At 44.0% G+C, this 22,763-nt stretch overlaps 1 protein-coding gene across 7 annotated transcripts in view; it reads right to left on the reverse strand.

The window, feature by feature from the left end:
- Positions 1-19,388, reverse strand: part of LOC115120192 (spermatid perinuclear RNA-binding protein-like) — a 186,320-nt gene extending 166,932 nt beyond the window's left edge. For 2 of the 7 annotated variants that reach the window (XM_065007565.1, XM_065007563.1), the window contains exon 1: positions 18,265-18,416. The gene's annotated coding sequence lies outside the window, so the exon portion shown is untranslated. Of the gene's footprint in view, positions 1-18,264; positions 18,420-19,229 lie in introns of those variants that run through there. The other 5 variants (XM_065007568.1, XM_065007566.1, XM_065007564.1 and 2 more) reach the window with 4 other exon arrangements.
- Positions 19,389-22,763: the final 3,375 nt, after the last annotated feature.

A 22,763-nucleotide genomic window follows, 5' to 3' on the forward strand; every position in this document is an offset into this window, starting at 1 on the left:
GGTTAGGGAAAATACGATTTTGAATGGAAATCAATTGTTTGGTCCCCACAAGGATAGTAAAACAAATGTGTGTGTGTGTGTGTTTGTGTACCAGGAGGGCTTATTTTTTCACTATCTGAATCACATTTCAAAGCCAAAACATGTATACTGAACAAAACAAAAAAATATATATATAACAATTTCAAAGATTTTACTGAGTTACAGTTCATCGAAGAACCCCCCCCCCTTCTTAAATTATCCCACAGGTGAAGAAGTCGGATGTGGGGGTCCTGGACTCACATGGTCTGCGGTTGTTGGGCCAGTTGGACGTACTACCAAATTCTCTAAAACGACGTTGGAGGTCGGCTTATGGTAGAGAAATTAACATTCAGTTCTCTGGCAACAGCTCTGTTGGACATTCCTGCAGTCAGCATGCCAATTTGGACACACAAAACTTTTAGACATCTGTGGCATTGTGTTGTGTGGCAAAACTGCACATTTTAGAGGAGCCATTTACTGTCCCCAGCACAAGGTGCACCTGTGTAATGAGCATGCTGTTTAATCAGCTTCTTGATATGCCACACCTGTCACGTAGATGGATTATCTTGGTAAAGGAGAAATGCTCACTAACAGGGATGTAAACTAAATTTGTGCACAAACAAAGCTTTTTGTGCGTATGGAACATTACTGGGATCTTTTATTTCGGGGGGGCAACAATTTAAATGTTGCATTTATATTTGTGTTCTGTATAGTGACACCAGGCCAAATAGCCAAATACATTGTGCGGTAACACAGGTCATTAACCAGACCTAAATGCTCTGCCACACGTGACCATATTTACCCTGTTCACCTGTGGACTTGGGGATGTTAGACATGGAGGCAAGACTATAATACTAAATTCACACAGCTCTCATTTGATAGACATTGGTGGTGATGCAGCACGCAAGGCAAGAGAGAGACGACTCCATATGTCCATCTGCCTTCATTACTTCCACACTTTGCAAAACGATTTGAATAGATCCTAATTGTCTCGCGTGTACACGCACACGTACGCGCACATATGCACAGACACAGTTCAATTTACAGCCCAGACAAAAGAGCTGCCTGCTTCAGTCTGTTTATACAGTAGCTTACAGTTGACACACAAAAAAAGACAAATAATCTTACAACGAGACGGAGAAAACATGAAATAATTCCCTGACGAGACGTTAAGTAGGCAGAGAGAGCCGAGCGGCGGCCGGTCGGCTGGTACTCGTCTTCTCAGGGTAAGCGTGAGGGATGCTGCCTGTCAGTCACGTGTCTACTGGAGCGACACTGACAGCTAGGCTGTTTCTCCACCTGAGATCTCTAGAGAAATGTGACTGACTTGCCAGCTGCTGTTGAGCCCAGAGGTTCTGGCTAGACTAGAACCCTGTCTATCCTATTTGCCTTTGACATACACATCAACATGTTCAGAACAACAAGTGTCAGGTTCTGATAGGGGTGCAAAAGCCTCTGGGTTGGCAGAATGTAAAGCTTAGGGCCGGGAATTACCAGGGACCTCAGAATACAATATTATCACAATATCGGAGTGCCAATACAATATGCAGTACGTTTCGATGCTGTGATTTTATTGCGATGTTTCAAACATATATTTCTCACTATACATGTCTGCTGCAGAGGGACAAGAGAGAGCCATGACAAAACGAGTTTTGATCAGTCATGGAAATAAATAAAAAAGTGCTGAAACAAATTGGCTCCCTACTTAAAACGTAGATGGAGAACAAGCTATGAAGAGTTTTGGTGCAGGTACAGCCAAAATGTTACGATATGTGACCGACCACCTCGATTCAGTCTTATGTAGCACAATTTGAAATTGTGTTTTTTTTTTTACACTGAATAAAAGTAGTGTCTCAGATCTAAAGGGGTCAATTATACACTGCAGTTGAGGAACAATTGGAAAGTAATTCTGCTTTGAAAGTTAATAAACTTTTCAGAAAATGGCCCTTGAATGTTTTGGCACACTTACTGGAGAGCTCTTCTTTGTCTACACCCACTCAGCATCGTTCACATCCTCTTAAGCCTTAGCCTTGACCATCTCTTTAAGGATTCACATGTGATGCCATGTGCTAAACATAATGAGTAAGGTAGTGAAGTAAACAACAAACTTTCCAAACTAAAATTGGTGAAAGTAGTAGCCTACAATCAGGAAAAGTCCAGGTAAAAATACACTTTCTCTCGTCCTTGGCCTATATGCTAATCTGATTTGGTGCAGGTCATGTTGTTCTTCACATGACCATCTCTGGTAAACACACACTATATCATATCAAATGTAAGTTTATTTGTCACATGCACAGGTACAATGAATTAGTTCCGTGCATATTTGCATAGTAGCAATATCAAAAATAAAAAGTGTCCATAATAAATATGTTATAATCAGACACACTTGTCTAAATTGATGGGTTATGTGAAAGAAATGATATAACCACCCTCCAGCCACATCTAGCGAAGTGGAGGGCTCTTTATTGTCTTGTACAATAGATGACTTTAATCACTCCCAGACACACCTGGCTAACTTGATGGGTCATGTAATCATCTGACGAAGTGGAGTCTTTTGTTTAGACATGTAGCTAGCTACTAGCTAAACAATGAACCATAATACCAACCCATACAGTACTAGCAATATAAACAGATTGACATAGCTAGTCACCATGCATGAAATGCTGTAGTATGAATCTGCAGGTGGCTAAAGCTAACCAACTAGGTTCAATGTTAGATAGCTAGCTAACATTAGGCTATAACTATCAATGGATAATGGACTTCTGAGATTCTAATAATATTACTACACAGATCATACACGTAACGTTAGCTAGAGAGCCAGCAAGCTAACGTTCACTAGCTAGCTAACAGTATGCTTTAACTTGCAATGAAAACGACTGACAAAATTAGAAATGTAGAATATCTGAAAATGTAGCTAGACTCTTACCCATATACATGGATGAATGCTTCACGGCAGACTGGAACCATTTTAACTAAATAAGATGTCCTGTGTCATTTTTCGTTTTGTTTGTAGCTACAGCTTGTTTGTCCCGTTGTGTCAAGTTACTCTAGTTCACGCTGACCATGTGCATACTGATCTTTGTCAATAGCACCTGCTTAATTCAGGGCAGCAATGTTGTTGAGAGCAGTAGCAACACTTTTGCAGTTCTCCATGGCTAACATATCTTTCAAAAAAGCGGCGTGAGAAAGGATTAACTACACATACTTCCCCTAGCTACGCCCCGCGTCCTTCCCCTAGCTACGCCCCGCGTCCTTCCCCTAGCTACGCCCCGCGTCCTTCCCCTAGCTACGCCCAGCGTCCTTCCCCTAGCTACGCCCAGCGTCCTTCCCCTAGCTACGCCCAGCGTCCTTCCCCTAGCTACGCCCAGCGTCCTTCCCCTAGCTACGCCCAGCGTTCTTCCCCTAGCAACGCCCAGCGTTCTTCCCCTAGCTACGCCCAGCGTTCTTCCCCTAGCTACACTGTGTGATCATTGATACAGTGTACCTACAGAGAACATGGAACAAACCAGCCTGTCTTTGGTAATATTCACAATGCTCTTTTAATAGAGCTCTCCTAGTCCCGGCCATACAGACGTCTGTCTCCTAGTCCCGGCCATACAGACGTCTGTCTCCTAGTCCCGGCCATACAGACGTCTGTCTCCTAGTCCCGCCATACAGACGTCTGTCTCCTCCCGGCCAGACGTCTGTCTCCTAGTCCCGGCCATACAGACGTCTGTCTCCTAGTCCCGGCCATACAGACGTCTGTCTCCTAGTCCCGGCCATACAGACGTCTGTCTCCTAGTCCCGGCCATACAGACGTCTGTCTCCTAGTCCCGGCCATACAGACATCTGTCTCCTAGTCCTGACCATACAGCTGTAATAGTTCAACCGCTGAACGAGCTGCAATCAGAAACTCATGCTCTAATTGGTTCATTCTCTTAGGGGGTGGCTAATATTCAGTCAATCAAAACGAACCCCCCTTATATCTCTCCCATCTCTCTTCTAAATCAACCATAACCATATCCGAGCGGGCCAAACAGATGCAGCTCTTTATTAAATAAAGCTAGTGTAATCAGATAGAGCACTAAAACACCACAGCATCTAACCGATTATCTACTGCAGTGATTATGATATGCTACCGTTTAACATAAAAAAAACACCAATTCATATTTTATAATGGTCAACGGGGCTAACGTACTTCATTAAACAACACTCACATCAAAATGGATAGTCAGGTAGCGATTTCATCGTTTACATTTAGAAATATTTTCAGCACAGGTTAATAGCTTACATATTTTGAATCCTTTCTCTAACAAAAGGAGAACTAGAACTAGAATATGTGTTTAAGAGTTATTTTCCTCTTGCATGTTAGCCTGAAAGGTACTGGTACATTATCTAACATGCTTTATTTGGTTGAAATAAGATAAAAAGAGATAGCGAGGGACTAAGATAGCAACAACAGAGGCAGAGACAGAGAGAGAGAGAGGGAGAGACAGAGAGGGAGAGAGAGGAGGAATGGCCAGTGTGACCTGAAAGCAAGTGAAGCTCCACACTTCATCCATGGTAAAAGGTGGAAGTGGCACTGAAAGAATAGATGACACCAGCCAGTGATCCACGGAGGACCAGCTATGGGTTTCACTGTCACACTATTTCAATGATGGAGGATGAGGCTCAGGCTCAGTGTAGCGTCATACCCAAGAAGACTAGATGCTGTAAAAGCTGCCAAAGGTGCTTCAACAAAGTACTTCGTAAAGGGTCTGAATACTTATGTAAATGTAATATTGCATTTTATATATACATACACATTTTATATATATATATATATACCTGTTTTTGCCTTATGATTATGGGGTATTGTGTGTAGATTCAGGAGGGGAAAAAACGATTTAATACATTATAGAATAAGGCTGTAATGTATCAAAATGTGGAAAAAGTGAAGAGGTCTGAATACTTTCGAAATGCACTGCAGGTGTTTATCATCCCAGCCTGGTCTCAGACTAGACATAACATAGTAAATGTAAATACGGAACCCTCAAATTACTATGATATGTTATGTCTACCAACCCAAAGGTTGCGAATTCGAATCTCATCGTGGACAACTTCAGCATATTAGCAACATTTCAACTACTTACTACTTTTTTGATACTTTGCATCTACTTAGCATGTTCAACTACTCTGATTTATACTATACTGAACAAAAAAATAAATGCAACATGTAAAGTGTTGCTCCCATGTTTCATGAGCTGAAATAAAAGATCCCAGTAATTTTCCATACGCACAAAAAGCCTACTTCTTTCAAATTTCGTGCAGAAATTGGTTTACATCCGAGTCATACTAATAATGCTACAAATTAAGTCACTCGGTGACTTTGCTAAAACACTTTATTAACTTCCATTCAAGGACAACACTTTTAATTGGTCAAGTTTAGTAAGCTAGAGACAGATAGCAGTGTTTGCTTTGTTTTCCCCTTTATCTCCCATATGTGTGTGTGTGTGCGTGTGTGCGTTTGCATGTGTGTGTGCGTGTACGTGTGTTATGACCTCCCATCTTCTCCACTCTACCTTGTACAGGATGCCTTACATGGCCATTCCTATCCATGCCTCACTCTGCCTGGTTAAGCTCCAGTTTCTGACTGCTGTAGCATATCTCTGTCCCAAATGGCAACCTATCCGACACATAGTGCACTACACTTGCCCAGGTCCATGTCCAAAGTAGTGCACTATATCGGGAGCCATTTGGGAAGAACATGTGTATATATTTTTTGTTTATTTAACCAGGTAAGTTGACTGAGAACACGTTCTCATTTACAGCAACGACCTGGGGAACAGTTACAGGGGGATGAATGAGTCAATTGGAAGTTGGGGATGATTAGGTGACCGTGATGGTTTGATGGCCAGAATGGGAATTTAGCCAGGACACCGGGGTTAACAACCCTACTCTTATGATAAGTACCATGGGATATTTAGTGACCACAGAGAGTCAGGACACCAGGGTTAACAACCCTACTCTTATGATAAGTGCCATGGGATCTTTTAGTGACCACAGAGAGTCAGGACACCCGTTTAACATCCCATCTGAAAGACAGCACCCTACCCAGGGCAATGTCCCCATTCACTGCCCTGGGGAATTGGGAGAAAAAAATTAGACCAAAGGAAAGAGTGCCTCCTACTGGCCCTCCAACACAACTTCCAGCAGCATCTGGCCTCTCATCCAGTATATACTGTTGGCAGGGTGGTATACTGCTGGCAGGGTGGTATACTACTGGCAGGGTGGTATGCTGTTGGCAGGGTGGTATGCTGTTGGCAGGGTGGTATGCTACTGGCAGGGTGGTATACTGCTGGCAGGGTGGTATGCTGTTGGCAGGGTGGTATGCTGTTGGCAGGGTGGTATACTGCTGGCAGGGTGGTATGCTGCTGGCAGGGTGGTATACTGCTGGCAGGGTGGTATACTGCTGGCAGGGTGGTATACTGCTGGCAGGGTGGTATACTGCTGGCAGGGTGGTATGCTGTTGGCAGGGTGGTATGCTGCTGGCAGGGTGGTATGCTGCTGGCAGGGTGGTATGCTGCTGGCAGGGTGGTATGCTGTTGGCAGGGTGGTATACTGTTGGCAGGGTGTTATGCTGTTGGCAGGGTGTTATGCTGTTGGCAGGGTGGTATACTGCTGGCAGGGTGGTATGCTGTTGGCAGGGTGGTATACTGCTGGCAGGGTGGTATGCTGTTGGCAGGGTGGTATGCTGCTGGCAGGGTGGTATGCTGTTGGCAGGGGTGGTATGCTGTTGGCAGGGTGGTATACTGCTGGCAGGGTGGTATACTGCTGGCAGGGTGGTATGCTGTTGACAGGGTGGTATGCTGTTGGCAGGGTGGTATACTGCTGGCAGGGTGGTATGCTGTTGGCAGGGTGGTATACTGCTGGCAGGGTGGTATGCTGTTGGCAGGGTGGTATACTACTGGCAGGGTGGTATACTGTTGGCAGGGTGGTATACTGCTGGCAGGGTGGTATACTGCTGGCAGGGTGGTATGCTGTTGGCAGGGTGGTATGCTGTTGGCAGGGTGGTATACTGCTGGCAGGGTGGTATGCTGTTGGCAGGGTGGTATACTGCTAGCAGGGTGGTATGCTGTTGGCAGGGTGGTATGCTGTTGGCAGGGTGGTATACTGCTGGCAGGGTGGTATGCTGCTGGCAGGGTGGTATTCTGTTGGCAGGGTGGTATGCTGTTGGCAGGGTGGTATACTGTTGGCAGGGTGGTATACTGCTGGCAGGGTGGTATGCTGTTGGCAGGGTGGTATGCTGTTGGCAGGGTGGTATACTGCTGGCAGGGTGGTATGCTGTTGGCAGGGTGGTATACTGCTGGCAGGGTGGTATGCTGCTGGCATGGTGGTATACTGCTGGCAGGGTGGTAGACTGCTGGCAGGGTGGTAGACTGCTGGCAGGGTGGTAGACTGCTGGCAGGGTGGTAGACTGCTGGCAGGGTGGTAGACTGCTGGCAGGGTGGTATACTACTGGCAACTCCGTTTCCGCTGCCTTACTGCGTGGCTCTGCTCAGCACTCTGCTCACTACTGTCAGCTTCTCCCACTATTATACAACCCATTTACAGCATCACAGAACAGAAGCTTTGTTTCCACTGGCCTCACACAGACATAGGCATGCATGGGCAAAAACACACACACACACACAGTATGCAAATGTGTGTTAGTGCTACAGAGATAGGTGAAGGCTATCAGCTGATGTCTGTTACCATGTCCTTACCTACTTATTAATGTAAAGGGTTTTATTGATTTACGCAGATCCCAACAGCACACATGAATTTAATATTTCTCTAAATCCAGTTGGCTGGACCACTGGAGGTTTAGTAAAATACCCTAGAATTGGCCCAAACCCTGCTGGCTACCAACTGTCCAATAAACAGAATATGAAAATGTGCAGAAAGCAGAATTCACGTCGGAGATTCTTCAGGCACGTGCGCACAAACACACACCAGGGTTTCTTTTACCCAGTAATTGCAGACTTTTGATGGAAAAGACGATAAATAAAATTGTCCGGGAGAAGAAAAAGATCCCATTTCAAAATAAATGTCACAACTTCCGCCGAAGTTGGTGCCTCTCCTTGTTCGGGCGGCGTTCGACGTCACCGGTTTTCTAGCCGCCGTTTCATTGTCTATTTGTTTTGTCTTTACTGTACACACCTGGTTTCCATTACATTATTATTTATTCCCTATTTAACCCTCTGGTTCCCACATGGTTTTGTGCGTGTTTGTTCTGTGTTTAGCAGTCAATACTATTTTGTGAGCTGGATTGTTTTCCCTGCGTGGAATTTATTTTGTCGTCGTCTTGAGTAAAAGTCCGTTATTACTCATCCTCTGTGTCCTGCGCCTGACTCCGTCCCACCTCCTGCACATCGACCCTTTACAATAAAACTGTTTTGCCCATTCATTGATACCAGTATATGGTTGATGTATACTGCCCCCAGGTCTGCTCCCAGATGGTGAAGGTAGGAATCACCTCCACTTTGCTGATCCTCAACACAGGGGCCCCACAAGGATGTGTGCTCAGCCCCCTCCTGTGCTCCATGACTGCGTGGCCACGCACGCCTCCAACTCAATCATCAAGTTTGCAGACGACACAACAGTAGTAGGCTTGATGACCAACAAGACAGCCTACAGAGAGGAGGCAAGGGCCCTGGTGCCCGGAAAATAACCTCTCCCTCAATGTCAACAAAATGAATGAGATGATGGTGGACTTCAGGAAACAGCAGAGGGAGCATACCCCTATCCACAGACGGGACTGCAGTGGAGAAGGCGAAAGATTAGTTCCTCAGTGTACACATCACTGACAATCTGAAATGGTCCACCCACACATACAGTGTGGTGAAGAAGGCGCAACAGCACCTCTTCAACCTCAGGAGGCTGAAGAAATTTGGCTCTGTCCCTAACACGGAACCAAAACAGTCTGCGCACGTGCTCCATCGTGCACAAATGTATTTTGTCCCCCCACACCAAACACGACACGCAGGTTAAAATATCAAAACAAACTCTGAACCAACTACATTAATTCGGGAGCAGGTTGAAAAGCATTAAGCATGTATGGCAATGTAGCTAGCTAGCTTGCACATGCTTGCTAATTTGTCATATTTAGCTAGCTTGCTGTTGCGAGCTAATTTGTCCTGGGATATAAACATTGAGTTGTTATTTTACCTGAAATGCACAAGGTCCTCTACTCCGACAATTAATCCACACATAAAACGGTCAACCGAATCGTTTCTAGTCATCTCTCCTCCTTCCAGGCTTTTTCATCTTTGAACTTATATGGTGATTGGCATCTAAACTTTCATAGTATTACCACGGCGACCGGCAAAACAGTTAAGTCTTTCTATCACCCACGTAGGTATAACCAATGAGGAGATGGCACGTGGGTACCTGCTTCTATAAACCAATGAGGAGATGGGAGAGGCAGGACTTGCAGCGTGATCTGTGTCAGAAATAGGAATGACTTCTATTTTAGCCCTTGGCAACGCAGATGCTCGTTGGCGCGCGCCAGCAGTGTGGGTGCAATAATTGAACAACAACTAAATGTATTTTGCAACACTTGCGCACGCGACGTGTCCGTTTTGGTCAGCATGTAAGACCCTCACAAACTTTTACAGATGCACAAATGAGAGCATCCTGACGGGCTGTATCACTGTCTGGTATGGCAACTGCACCCCCGGCAACCGCAGGGCTCTCCAGAGGGTGGTGCAGTCTGCCCAATGCATCACCGGGGGCACACCTAGAGACTGAAAAAACGCTTCTATCTCAAGGCCATCAGACTGTTAAATAGCCATGACTAGCCAGCTACCACACAGTTACTCAACCCTGCACCTTAGAGGCAGCTGCCTTATATACATTGACATGGAATCACTGTCCACTTTAGCAACCCATGCTAGTTGTCGACAATCCTAGTCATATTAGCAACCCATGCTAGTTGTCGACAATCCTAGTCATATTAGCAACCCATGTTGCATCTTTAGATCTCCCATCTTTCAAAATTTCAAATTGGTATTTTCATCTGTCACATGAACCAGCTCACGTGTGCGGTGTAAGAGAAAAAAAACATTAAAGAAGAAAGAGCTAAACTATGATATCGTCACATTATAAGCGCAGCAATGCGCACAAGGCAGTAGGCTACGCGCAAATGTTCGTTCCGTAATGCAATTTGCGGGAAAACACTGTTGTCTAAAGGGCACTGCACATGTGAGCTGTTTCATGTGACAGAGATGAAAATATCAGTTAGAAATTTAGGAGAGGAGATATAATAGGCTACTTTATGTATTTATGTATTAAAAAGTTTAGGTTTAAAACAATTACGTTTATGTTTTCAAAATGAATATGGCCTCCAGTTCATTGCAAAGTGGTGTGTGACGTGCTGATGAAGCCTGTTTTCAGTTGTCGTTTGATGGGAACTCGGAACACTGAATTATGCAAATGAACCTATAGACCAATAAGCATGACCAGTCAAATACATTTACATCGACTGGTATTTCCATCAAAGAAAAGACTAAAATGCATTATTTCACAATATGACTTTTTTGTTGTTGTTCTTTTTACTTATTGGATTCTTTGGGGGGGGGGGGGGGCAATTACCGGTTAACGGGGTCCTGTAAATTAAAATGCTGCTGGTCAAATGTCTGGCGCCACATTTTCCTAACGGAAACCCTGACACACAAGCGCACACACACAGCCTCAGGGAGGATACTGACCTGGCCTTCAGCTCTTAAAAGAGCTGTTTAGAATCTTCCTGCTCTTAGCAATAAAAAGGGCCAACCTGGCTAAAACCTGCTGACTCAGTGATGCTCTCTCTCTTAACCTCACAAACAGACACACCTATTCTCCAGCCTTCACTTCACTCTTCTCCATCTGACTGCATCCATACACAAGAGAAGAAAAAATGTTTGTGTCATGCAAAAAAAATACAACAAAAAATATAACGTCTGATCTTCCCGACTGGCCAGAGAACAATGGCTACGATGCTTTTCAGTTTCAGACAGTTTCTGCTGACCAACCTCAGGAGAGAAAGAAGAAGCAGACAGACCTTAACTGCCATGGCCTGGACACTGACAGAGGGGAAAGCTCATTCACTCCCACCGTTCACATTTCCTATCACCTCTGCATGGAATGCAGGAATAGATCCAATCAGTAGGAAGGAGAAGACACGGAGCAAGTGTGAGAGATGCAGAGAGAGAGGGAAGGAAAAGGGAGAAAGAGAAGAGAGGGGGGGAGATTGAGAGAAGAGGGAGAGAGAGAAAGGAGAGAGAGAAATAGTAGGGAGAGAGATACTAGGGAGAGAGAAAGAGATGCAGAGAAAGAGGGAGAGAGACGCAGAGAGAGAGAGATGGGTGAGAGAGTAGGGAGAAGGAGAAGAGAGAGAAAGAGAGTGAAGGTAGGAGAGAGTAGAGAGAATGACAGAAGGGAGAGAGAGCGAGCGAGCGAGACAGAAGTATATCCAATGTATGACCACATTAGAGATAATTGCCACAGATCTGCAAGCACAGCAGCTAAATTTGTGGGCCGTTGTCATGAGAAAAGGGCAGCAAGTGGAGCACAGACAACATTGTAAATACAACATATTAGTGATGCACTGATGACATTTTTGGCCGATACCGATATTTTCCTTGACAAAAAAACCGATACCGATAACCAATATCTAGCATTCTAGTACAAGTAAATATTTAACACACACACATAGACGCAGCGGTCTAATGCACAGCATCTCAGTGCAAGCGGCGTCACTACAGTCCCTGGTTCGAATCCAGGCTGTATCACATCCGGCCATGATTGGGAGTCCCATAGGACGGCGCACAATTGGCCCAGCGTTGTCCGGGCCGTCATTGTAAATAAGAATTTGTTCTTAACGGGCTTGCCTAGTTAAAAAAAAGTTATATACACACACTGACCAAAAAGTTGTTTTGTTGGCATTTACGTATGTCCCTATTACCAGTAAAACATCATCAAAACCTATTTCTTTCCAAACCCACTTACTTGCTGTGCTGTTTCGTTGTTCAGTCGCTTCATTCTCAACCAGGACTTCTATGGAACGCCGGCTGGGTCTTTGTGTGTCAAAAAAGATACGTCAAATAACACTATTAGACGCGTCAAATAACATCATCTGTTCCAGTAGCTACAGTTAGCTAGGTGTCATCATCTAAAATAACCCTCATTTATAAGACAGTTCTTATTTGATTAATGGTGGTCGGGACTATCTATGTGAAGCTAACCACAATAAGGATTGGCCACAATTGTGGACTTTGCAGTTAGCCTTCAAAATAAAAGTATGGAATAATTCTACTATTTGTATTAATTTGCATCACTGTCAATGACACTTTTATTTTGATGGAAAACTGCAAATTCCACTATTGTGCCTAATTCTTATTGTGGCTAGCGTCACAACACATAACCCTCTTCGGTCGAGCCTCAGTAGCCAGATGAAGCTAGCTGGCTGCTTATAACATTAGCTTTGGGCAACAGGGTTAAGTAGCTATTTATTTTCTTGAACTGAAGTTCAATTTCAATAGGAGAACAACAAGTGGCAACCTAGCTAATACTTACTCACAATGATTCCTATATCATTGCTAAGAATAATGAAAATGACTGCAGTTTCTACTGGTCATTGTTTTCAGGCTGGTTGTATTGGTGCTAGCTAGATACTAAATTAAAGCTAACTACCCCAGAAGTTGCGGTCGAACAAAGGATGCTTTATTACCTACGTGGTATTGTAAACACATCGTTCGTGTCCAGGGTTTGCTTGTTTGCAGAATTTTATGTACAGTTTTGACAGTGTTACTGTATCTTTTAGGACACGCAAAGACCCAAACGGCATTACATAGTATGTATGTTGTGAAGCTAATAGCAGTGATGCTATTAATGTGTAACTCCGGCAGGGCAACATCTGAAAAATAGCGCACTTGGTAGTGTGTACCGGTGCTCGACCAGTCGGTGAAAGCCAACATCACCCACGACAGACAATGGTTGATTGTCAAGGGCAATGAATTCCATTATCTTGGTGTTAATGGATTTTGCCTTTGAGTTGTCTCGCTGAAATGTCTTACTCTTTCAAATGACTGCTGGACGTGTTGACTGCTCGATCCACACAGCAGACATTGTGGGCTAGGTGAGGAATGCTGTGTTACACGTGTAGCGCAATATTTGAAGTGCCGTTATTACGTCACGTACCTACATTATATAGGTATGCACAGCAGCTTTGACATCTGTTTTTAACATCGCCGTTAAACTAGACATCGGTCGATACCGATGTTGGCATTTTTAGCTAATATTGTCCGATTCCGATATGTTCACCAATATATCGTGCATATCCTACACCTATATTTATCTGTTTATTTATTTTCCCATTTATACTTCAACTATTTGCACACTGTACATAGAAAATAATATAACATTTGAAATGTATATATTCTTTGAAAACTTTTGTGAGTGTAATGTTTACTGATGGTTTATTTCCCTTTTGTTTATTGTCTATATTCCATCTGTTTTGGCAATGTAAAAAAAATGTCCCATGCCAATAAAGCCCTTTGAATTGAATTGAGAGACAGAAGGAAGAGAGAATTGAGAAAGGCCGCCGTAGACAGACATGGCTCTCAAGAGAAGACAGGCTATGTGCACACTGCCCACAAAATGAGATGGAAATTGAGCTGCACTTTCTAACCTCCTGACAAATGTATGAGCATATTAGAGACACATATTTCCCTCCAATTGCACAGACCCAATTTTGATAAAATCCCATATCTTTTGGATGAAATACCAGCGTGCCGTCACAACAGCAAGATTTGTGACCTGTTCCCACAAGAAAAGGGCAACCAGTGAAGAACAAACACCATTGTAAATTCAACCCATATTTATGTTTATTTACTATCCCTTTTGTAATTGAACTATTTGCAAATTATAAGACATTTGAAATGTCTTTATTCTTTTGGAACGTTTGTAAGTGTAATGTTTGCTGTTAATTTCACTTTTGTTTATTATCTATTTCACTTGCTTCGGTAATGTAAACATATGTTTCCCATGCCCATAAAGCCCTTAAAATGAAATTGAATTGAGAAAGAGAAAAGAGAGAGACTCACATACAGTGGGGCAAAAAAGTATTTAGTCAGCCACCAATTGTGCAAGTTCTCCCACTTAAAAAGACGAGGCCTGTAATTTTCATCATAGGTACACTTCAACTATGACAGACAAAATGAGTGGGAAAAAAATCCAGAAAATCACATTGTAGGATTTTTAATTTATTTATTTGCAAATTATGGTGGAAAATAAGTATTTGGTCACCTACAAACAAGCAAGATTTCTGGCTTTCACAGAATCTGCAATAGGTAAGCAGCTTGGTTTGAAGAAATCAACTGTGGGAGTAATTACTAGGAAATGTAAGACATACAAGACCACTGATAATCTCGCTATATCTGGGGCTCCACGCAAGATCTCACCCCGTGGGGTCAAAATGATCACAAGAACGGTGAGCAAAAATCCCAGAACCACACGGGGGGACCGAGTGAATGACCTGCAGAGAGCTGGGACCAAAGTAACAAAGCCTACCATCAGTAACACACTACGCCGCCAGGGACTCAAATCCTGCAGTGCCAGACGTGTCCCCCTGCTTAAGCCAGTACATGTCCAGGCCCGTCTGAAGTTTGCTAGAGAGCATTTGGATTCATTGGGAGAATGTCGTATGGTCAGATGAAACCAAAATAGAACTTTTGGGTAAAAACTCAACTCGTCGTGTTTGGAGGAGAAAGAATGCTGAGTTGCATCCAAAGAACACCATACCTACTGTGAAGCATGGGGGTGGAAACATCATGCTTTGGGGCTGTTTTTCTGCAAAGGGACCAGGACGACTGATCCGTGTAAAGGAAAGAATGAATGGGGCCATGTATCGTGAGATTTTGAGTGAAAACCTCCTTCCATCAGCAAGGGCATTGAAGATGAAACGTGGCTGGGTCTTTCAGCATGACAATGATCCCGAACACACCACCCGGGCAACGAAGGAGTGGCTTCGTAAGAAGCATTTCAAGGTCCTGGAGTGGCCTAGCCAGTCTCCAGATCTCAACCCCATAGAAAATCTTTGGAGGGAGTTGAAAGTCCGTGTTGCCCAGCAACAGCCCCAAAACATCACTGCTCTAGAGGAGATATGCATGGAGGAATGGGCCAAAATACCAGCAACAGTGTGTGAAAACCTTGTGAAGACTTACAGAAAAGGTTTGACCTCTGTCATTGCCAACAAAGGGTATATGTCCCAGGACTACCTGATATGATGACTCCTTGCTGTCCCCAGTCCACCTGGCCATGCTGCTGCTCCAGTTTCAACTGTTCTGCCTTACTATTATTCGACCATGCTGGTCATTTATGAACATTTGAACATCTTGGCCATGTTCTGTTATAATCTCCACCCGGCACAGCCAGAAGAGGACTGGCCACCCCACATAGCCTGGTTCCTCTCTAGGTTTCTTCCTAGGTTTTGGCCTTTCTAGGGAGTTTTTCCTAGCCACCGTGCTTCTACACCTGCATTGCTTGCTGTTTGGGGTTTTAGGCTGGGTTTCTGTACAGCACTTTAAGATATCAGCTGATGTACGAAGGGCTATATAAATCAATTTGATTTGATTTGTATATAACAAAGTATTGAGATAAACTTTTGTTATTGACCAAATACTTTATTTTCCACCATAATTTGCAAATTCATTAAAAATCCTACAATGTGATTTTCTGGAGAAAAAACATCTCATTGTCTGTCATAGTTGAAGTATACCTATGATGAAAATTACAGGCCTCTCATCTTTTTAAGTGGGAAAACTTGCACAATTGGTGGCTGACTAAATACTTTTTTCCCCCACTGTACATCTCAGTCACATCAAGAGTGACTGAGGAAAATGATCCCTTTCCATCTATTAGGCAAACCTGCATACAGAACACATACAGTATGCCTACAAACAAACACAAGGCTGAGTTCTCCATAGTAAAAACTGATTTTAAAGTCTAAATGTGTGTGTGTGTGTCCCATAAATCACATTGACTCCAACATCTAGTCCAGGGTCATCATAAATTATATTAATGGAAGATAAGCCAATACCAAGAGTCATCCAATCACCTCTCTGTATCCACGGCAATGACAACTGAAACTGTATGGTGCTGTACTCCCCTTTTAATAATGACAACTGAAACTGTATGGTGCTGTACTCCCCTTTTAATAATGACAACTGAAACTGTATGGTGCTGTACTCCCCTTTTAATAATGACAACTGAAACTGTATGGTGCTGTACTCCCCTTTTAATAATGACAACTGAAACTGTATGGTGCTGTATACGAGAGGAGGGCTGCTGTATATGAGAGGAGTGCTGCTGTACTCCCCTTTTAATAATGACAACTGAAACTGTATGGTGCTGTATACGAGAGGAGGGCTGCTGTATATGAGAGGAGTGCTGCTGTACTCCCCTTTTAATAATGACAACTGCTGGCCATTTATTGAGCTCATAGGATGGGTAAACAGTTACACACTGTATATCTAAATTCTATGAGTGTCTTCACATTTTCTCTGACTCCGTTTATCAAGCCCACGGGAGTCCATAGTGGAGTACAGTTACATTATGTGCTGATTGTGAACTGGAAAACAGGGTGTTCTCTATTCTAACTGTGCAGTGAATTCACACATTTTTCTGACCACAGCTTCCTCTTCACCAACAGAAATAACATAAAAACTTGGTTGCATTAAAGATAAAGGTATTTTTATGCGTCTGGTCACTGTAATTTTCTCTCGTAAACATAACATTCCCCAAGTGAGAACCACTTGGCCAGAAATCTCTGCAGTGTATGAACTAAGCATCATACACACATCCCACGGGGCACTCAATAGGAGAAAACAACAAGGCCATGGAGTCATCCGAGTGGCAGTAAATGTGACAGAGGGTCTTTCTAAAGTGACAAAGCTCTGAACTTTAACCTTCACCCCATGGGAACACCACCATCTCTCGCTCTATTCAGATGGCCATTGGAGTCCACTCCAGCACCAAAACCTGCTCATTTGTGACACTTGAAAAAGCAGGTAGGTTGGAAGAAGCTACATGTAAGCATATTGCCCAATATTTCAAATCTGTCATTCTGTACCTTTACATAACAAATGCAATCAGATTCAAAAAATGTTTTTAACATTTTGGCACCACACATCTATGCCCACAAACTATTTGCTATTTCTGCCAGCAAAAAGAGCCATTTCGAGCCATATGCAGAGCATTACGCTAAACTCACACTCGCTTGCTTGCACACACAGACACACACAGCAATGAGGAAGAGATGAGAGGGACACAAACCTCAATGAGGAAATAAGCCCCAGTGTTTTTCTCTTTGTTCCCAGACACTCATGTTGGAGTTTCACAGAGAACATGGCAATGAAACTGTGAAACCATGACAATAAAGCAACATACTAGTTTGTTTACTTTAGACCATGATTTGTTTACTCGAGTATTGCTTAGACATCAGAAAGAGCGCAGAGCACAGTCAAAACAGCAAAACCAGAAGTAAAACATTTCAAATACATTTCCCAAGACACGCCACAAACACAATGCATTCATTTGAACCATTTCTAGTACTAATTTTGATAACGATTCATTTAAAATTGTTATATGTTATGAAGCAATTGGTGACAGTTTAGTGTTGATATGATTTAGCCATAGTAGTACTAGCTACTAGCCTAAACACTCCTCTTAACAGCCTATTCACTGCGGAAGTACTGACACCTGCTCCAGTAGGTGATGTTATAACACCGTCTATTGATGGCTGCTTTTGTGAGCAAACAAATATTCACATGTATATGAAGTTACTAGTGTCAAAAAGGTGACAAATGGATTAGTCGGTCCTATAGAAATACTCGTCCAAACAGCACAGGTGGTGAAAACACCGACGTATAGCGAGTGAGTATATCATTTGCTTTGGCTAGTTTGCTTGATAGTCAAAAAAGTTATTTGTTCGTTATTTACATTTACCATTCGAGTTGATTAAATTAGCAACAATGTACCAATTCACAAAACAGTATATTTTCCTTAGTTGTCTAGAACAATTACACAGTTGTTACAAAGTTAGCTAGCTACAACAGATACACCGACACAGGTCCCGGTGACCCTACACGCCACTCCGTCGAGAGTTCGAGCTTGCTACAGACCGGAGCCCACAACAGCCGCAAGCTGAATGACTACTTTATCCCCCAACAAAACGGGTTCGATGTCAAATATATTTTGACTACTTACGGTTGAAGTGTTACTGAAGTGGGAAAAGATATCCAAACACACGTTGGTTGATAACAGGCACCGTTCTGATCGCTGGTAGGACCAAAAACCAAGTGCCGACGTTCAGCGACAGAGCTCGCACGTTTGACACCAGCACGACCCGCCTGCTCGTTTCTTTCTTGCACGAAATTCAAAGATGAATGGTAACTGCGCATGCGTGGACAGGATCAGTTGCTTATGAGCGCTGAGAGAGCGCCAGCACTGGGTATACTGACAGGATGGGTAGACAGTGGCATGGTGCACGGAGATCAAAACATCAAGCTGAACTATATCACAGCCATATAAACTACTAGAAATAACATGTCTATACATTTACTTGGTAAATGTGTAGTAAGAGCTGCACTATTCACATTAACACATAGGATATTGATTAAGACAAACTTAATACGGGGACTTCAATTACTGCCCTGTGGCATTTGTATGGGAACATTCTTTTTTGATAAATAAAAAGTTTATTTTGTGCAAGAAATGTCTCATTTCAGGCTATTTGTGTCTCCATTCAAAATGAGCATTGATTTCTTCCAGCCACACAGTCCAATAAATAATTTAAGTAGGTTATAGCAGCCTGCCTCGCTGCACCAACAAATAGACTATTCTCACAATAGCAGGGGCGTCAAATTAAATGATAGGATAAAGTTCAATTAGCATACTTGAATTCAATGGTTCGGAGAGGGCTCAGAGGTGGGATTACGAGGCTGTGTTAACTATCAATACTTTATGACGCTTGATTGAGGAGCATAGCAAATCCCACGGTACCGTTGCCTAATAGCCTACAATGCCTGTGCTAGCGATGTTCGTTCTTTGGATCGGAATTCACTATGCCCGCTTGTAGCCAAACACAAATCACAGCGACAACAACCAACCGCTGACCATTCCGACCGCATCCACAAAACGGCAGCATAAATGTGTGATGATAAATCAATTACCGTAATAGCTTGGTTTCAGTCCCCGCCCGGTACCTTTAGCCTACTTCCAGTTAAATGTGCGTTCCCCTGCTCCTCGAGCTGCCTGTCCCCATATCACTCAGACAGCGGCTTTGTTCACGTGGTAATGTGTGCTTTTCCTAATTGGAGGACCAGGACTCGCTGAAACTGCCATTGCCCCCTTTCTCTCCGCACCTGTTCAGCCTAGCAGGACGATTGACGGATGGAAACAGCAAACTCGGTAATAATACCGTTACCAGCTGAGCCCACTGTATAGGAGCCGCTCTATATGAAGGGCTACAGTGAATAGTATGTAACTTGACTTTAGCGCATTGCCTGGTGAAGGAGGAAGCTTGGTGAGGGGGCGAATCGTTTGGGACGCTATAAAAAAATGTCTCACTATCCATGTATATTACTGCGACACTATGCCAGAGAACCCTGCTGTGAGGCCAGGACAAAAGGGATGCTACAGCAACGCTTTTTATGTATAAGGAAACCTATTATGCTCCCACACAAGCACCACTTTTCAAGGTTCATATTACATCAGATATTACACTATATAATATAATGAAATAAACAACCCATAAAAATGACCCCCACACACACACACACACATACACAGGAGACAGGAAGGCTCTTTAAACAGGCTTCTGAGGGACATTTGAGTGTACAGTTGCAGGAGTAGTTACAGGAACCGTTTCACAGCGGGGTGTGACTCTTCAGGCCCCACTTCAGGCATGCAGCACAGCACTCTGGTCTGTCTGGTCTGGTCTCTCCTGTGGAACAGCATACCTAAGATATACACACAGTAGTCTACACACACCCACACACAGGCACAGTGCACACTGTGTCCTTTCTCTTTTACAAAAACATTTAACACGCAATAATTGCACTTTTATTACACAGTAGGCTACACACAAACACACACAGGCCTACACACACGGACGAGCGCACACACACACCGGACGAGCGCGCGCACACACACTCAGGCCTACACACACGGACGAGTGCACACACACACACGGACGAGCGCACACACACACACCCACACGGACGAGGACACACACACGGACGAGGGCACACACACAGACGAGCAAACACACACCCACGCACACTCACACAAACGAGCGCACACACACATTTTTTTTTAATACTTTGCATTCATGTACTTTCTCTTTTACAAAAACATAATTTGCATGCATACCCTTTCCCCTTTCTCTTTTACAAAATCATACTACACAGAGGCATGTATACTAGTCTAGAACAAAATCATACTACATACTCATATCACACTAACCCTAACCCTAATCATACTTCACAGAGGCATATATACAGAGGCATATATACTAGTCTAGAACACTGTCACATTTTACACTCAATAATTGCTCTTATACTATCCTCTAATACATATTAACCCACTACTTGTGACCACAATGTGTTAACATTTGTTTTTAAATTGTAATTTTATTTGGGTACCTTTTCATTTGCCATCTGCAGTACCTGTGGTTCCTAGCCCACGCTGTGGTTGACACGTAGGTCGGTTGGTTAGTCTATTAAAAGCACCAGACGCCAGTAACACTCCTCACCACTCTCCTGCTCCTCTGTCCACCTCCTGTTCACATAGGATGTGTGTTTCCAAAATAGCACCCAACCCTACGCAGTACACTACTTCTGACCAGGGACCATAGGTTGTGCATTATATAGGGAATAATGTGCCATAGAGGACGCAGCCATAGAGACCACAGCCATAGAGACCACAGCCATAGAGGACACAGCCATAGAGGACGCAGCCATAGAGGACACAGCCATAGAGGACACAGCCATAGAGGACACAGCCATAGAGGACACAGCCATAGAGGACACAGCCATAGAGGACGCAGCCATAGAGGACGCAGCCATAGAGACCACAGCCATAGAGGACACAGCCATAGAGACCGCAGCCATAGAGACCGCAGCCATAGAGACCGCAGCCATAGAGACCGCAGCCATAGAGGACACAGCCATAGAGGACACAGCCATAGAGGACGCAGCCATAGAGGATGCAGCCATAGAGGACACAGCCATAGAGACTACAGCCATAGAGACTACAGCCATAGAGGACACAGCCATAGAGGACGCAGCCATAGAGGATGCAGCCATAGAGGACGCAGCCAACGCAGCCATAGAGACTACAGCCATAGAGACTACAGCCATAGAGACTACAGCCATAGAGGACACAGCCATAGAGGACCCAGCCATAGAGGACCCAGCCATAGAGGACGCAGCCATAGAGGACGCAGCCATAGAGGACGCAGCCATAGAGGACGCAACCATAGAGACCGCAGCCATAGAGATTGCAGCCATAGAGGACCCAGTCATAGAGGACCCAGCCATAGAGGACCCAGCCATAGAGGACCCAGCCATAGAGACCGCAGCCATAGAGACAGCAGCATAGAGACCGCAGCCATAGAGACTGCAGCCATAGAGACTGCAACCATAGAGACCGCAGCCATAGAGACCTCAGCCATAGAGGATGCAGCCATAGAGACTACAGCCATAGAGGACGCAGCCATAGAGACCGCAGCCATAGAGACCACAGCCATAGAGACCGCAGCCATAGAGACTACAGCCATAGAGGACGCAGCCATAGAGACCGCAGCCATAGAGACCACAGCCATAGAGACCGCAGCCATAGAGGACGCAGCCATAGAGGACGCAGCCATAGAGACCGCAGCCATAGAGACCACAGCCATAGAGACCGCAGCCATAGAGGACGCAGCCATAGAGGACGCAGCCATAGAGACCGCAGCCATAGAGACCTCAGCCATAGAGACCGCAGCCATAGAGACCGCAGCCATAGAGGACCCAGCCATAGAGGACGCAGCCATAGAGACCTCAGCCATAGAGACCGCAGCCATAGAGACCACAGCGGAGCTACAGTCAATGGCTGCTGTACTGTCGGCTGCTGGAAGTATAATTTTAGATTGCATGTGGGCTGCAGATGCTGATCTCAGAGAACCAGGTCTCAGTGAAGAATACTGCTGTCACTGTCTATTCACTACTGTAAATCTATTTCATTTTTGTGTTATTTAAGCTAGAGTTTGTGATACATAGGGCCGTGTAGTTTTGGCATAAACAGACCCTTTTCCTCCTCAGATTTGGACAGAATGAGAAGCACATTGAGGAAGGTCTGGCAGTTTTACACAATCAGCTAAACCTTTAGTTTAAGAGAGGAAATAACGTTGCATAAAGAGGCAACAGCTGTGAATGAAAATGACATGTGTTCACTGAGACAGATATAACATTTAGGTATCTTGAAACCATGGCTTTTTCTGCTCCCCATTTCTGTATGTTTACATGACACAGACAGTATTAACATGTAAGTACATTTTGTTTGTATGCCGAAGCATGTTTGGCAGTCAGCTTATGTTTATTTAAGTCTTTTTTTGTCCAAATCAAATTTATTTATATAGCCCTTCGTACATCAGCTGATATCTCAAAGTGCTGTACAGAAACACAGCCTAAAACCCCAAACAGCAAGCAATGCAGGTGTAGAAG

Source organism: Oncorhynchus nerka, linkage group LG22 (assembly GCF_034236695.1).
Source record: "Oncorhynchus nerka isolate Pitt River linkage group LG22, Oner_Uvic_2.0, whole genome shotgun sequence".
NCBI classification, from domain to species: Eukaryota; Metazoa; Chordata; class Actinopteri; order Salmoniformes; family Salmonidae; genus Oncorhynchus; species Oncorhynchus nerka.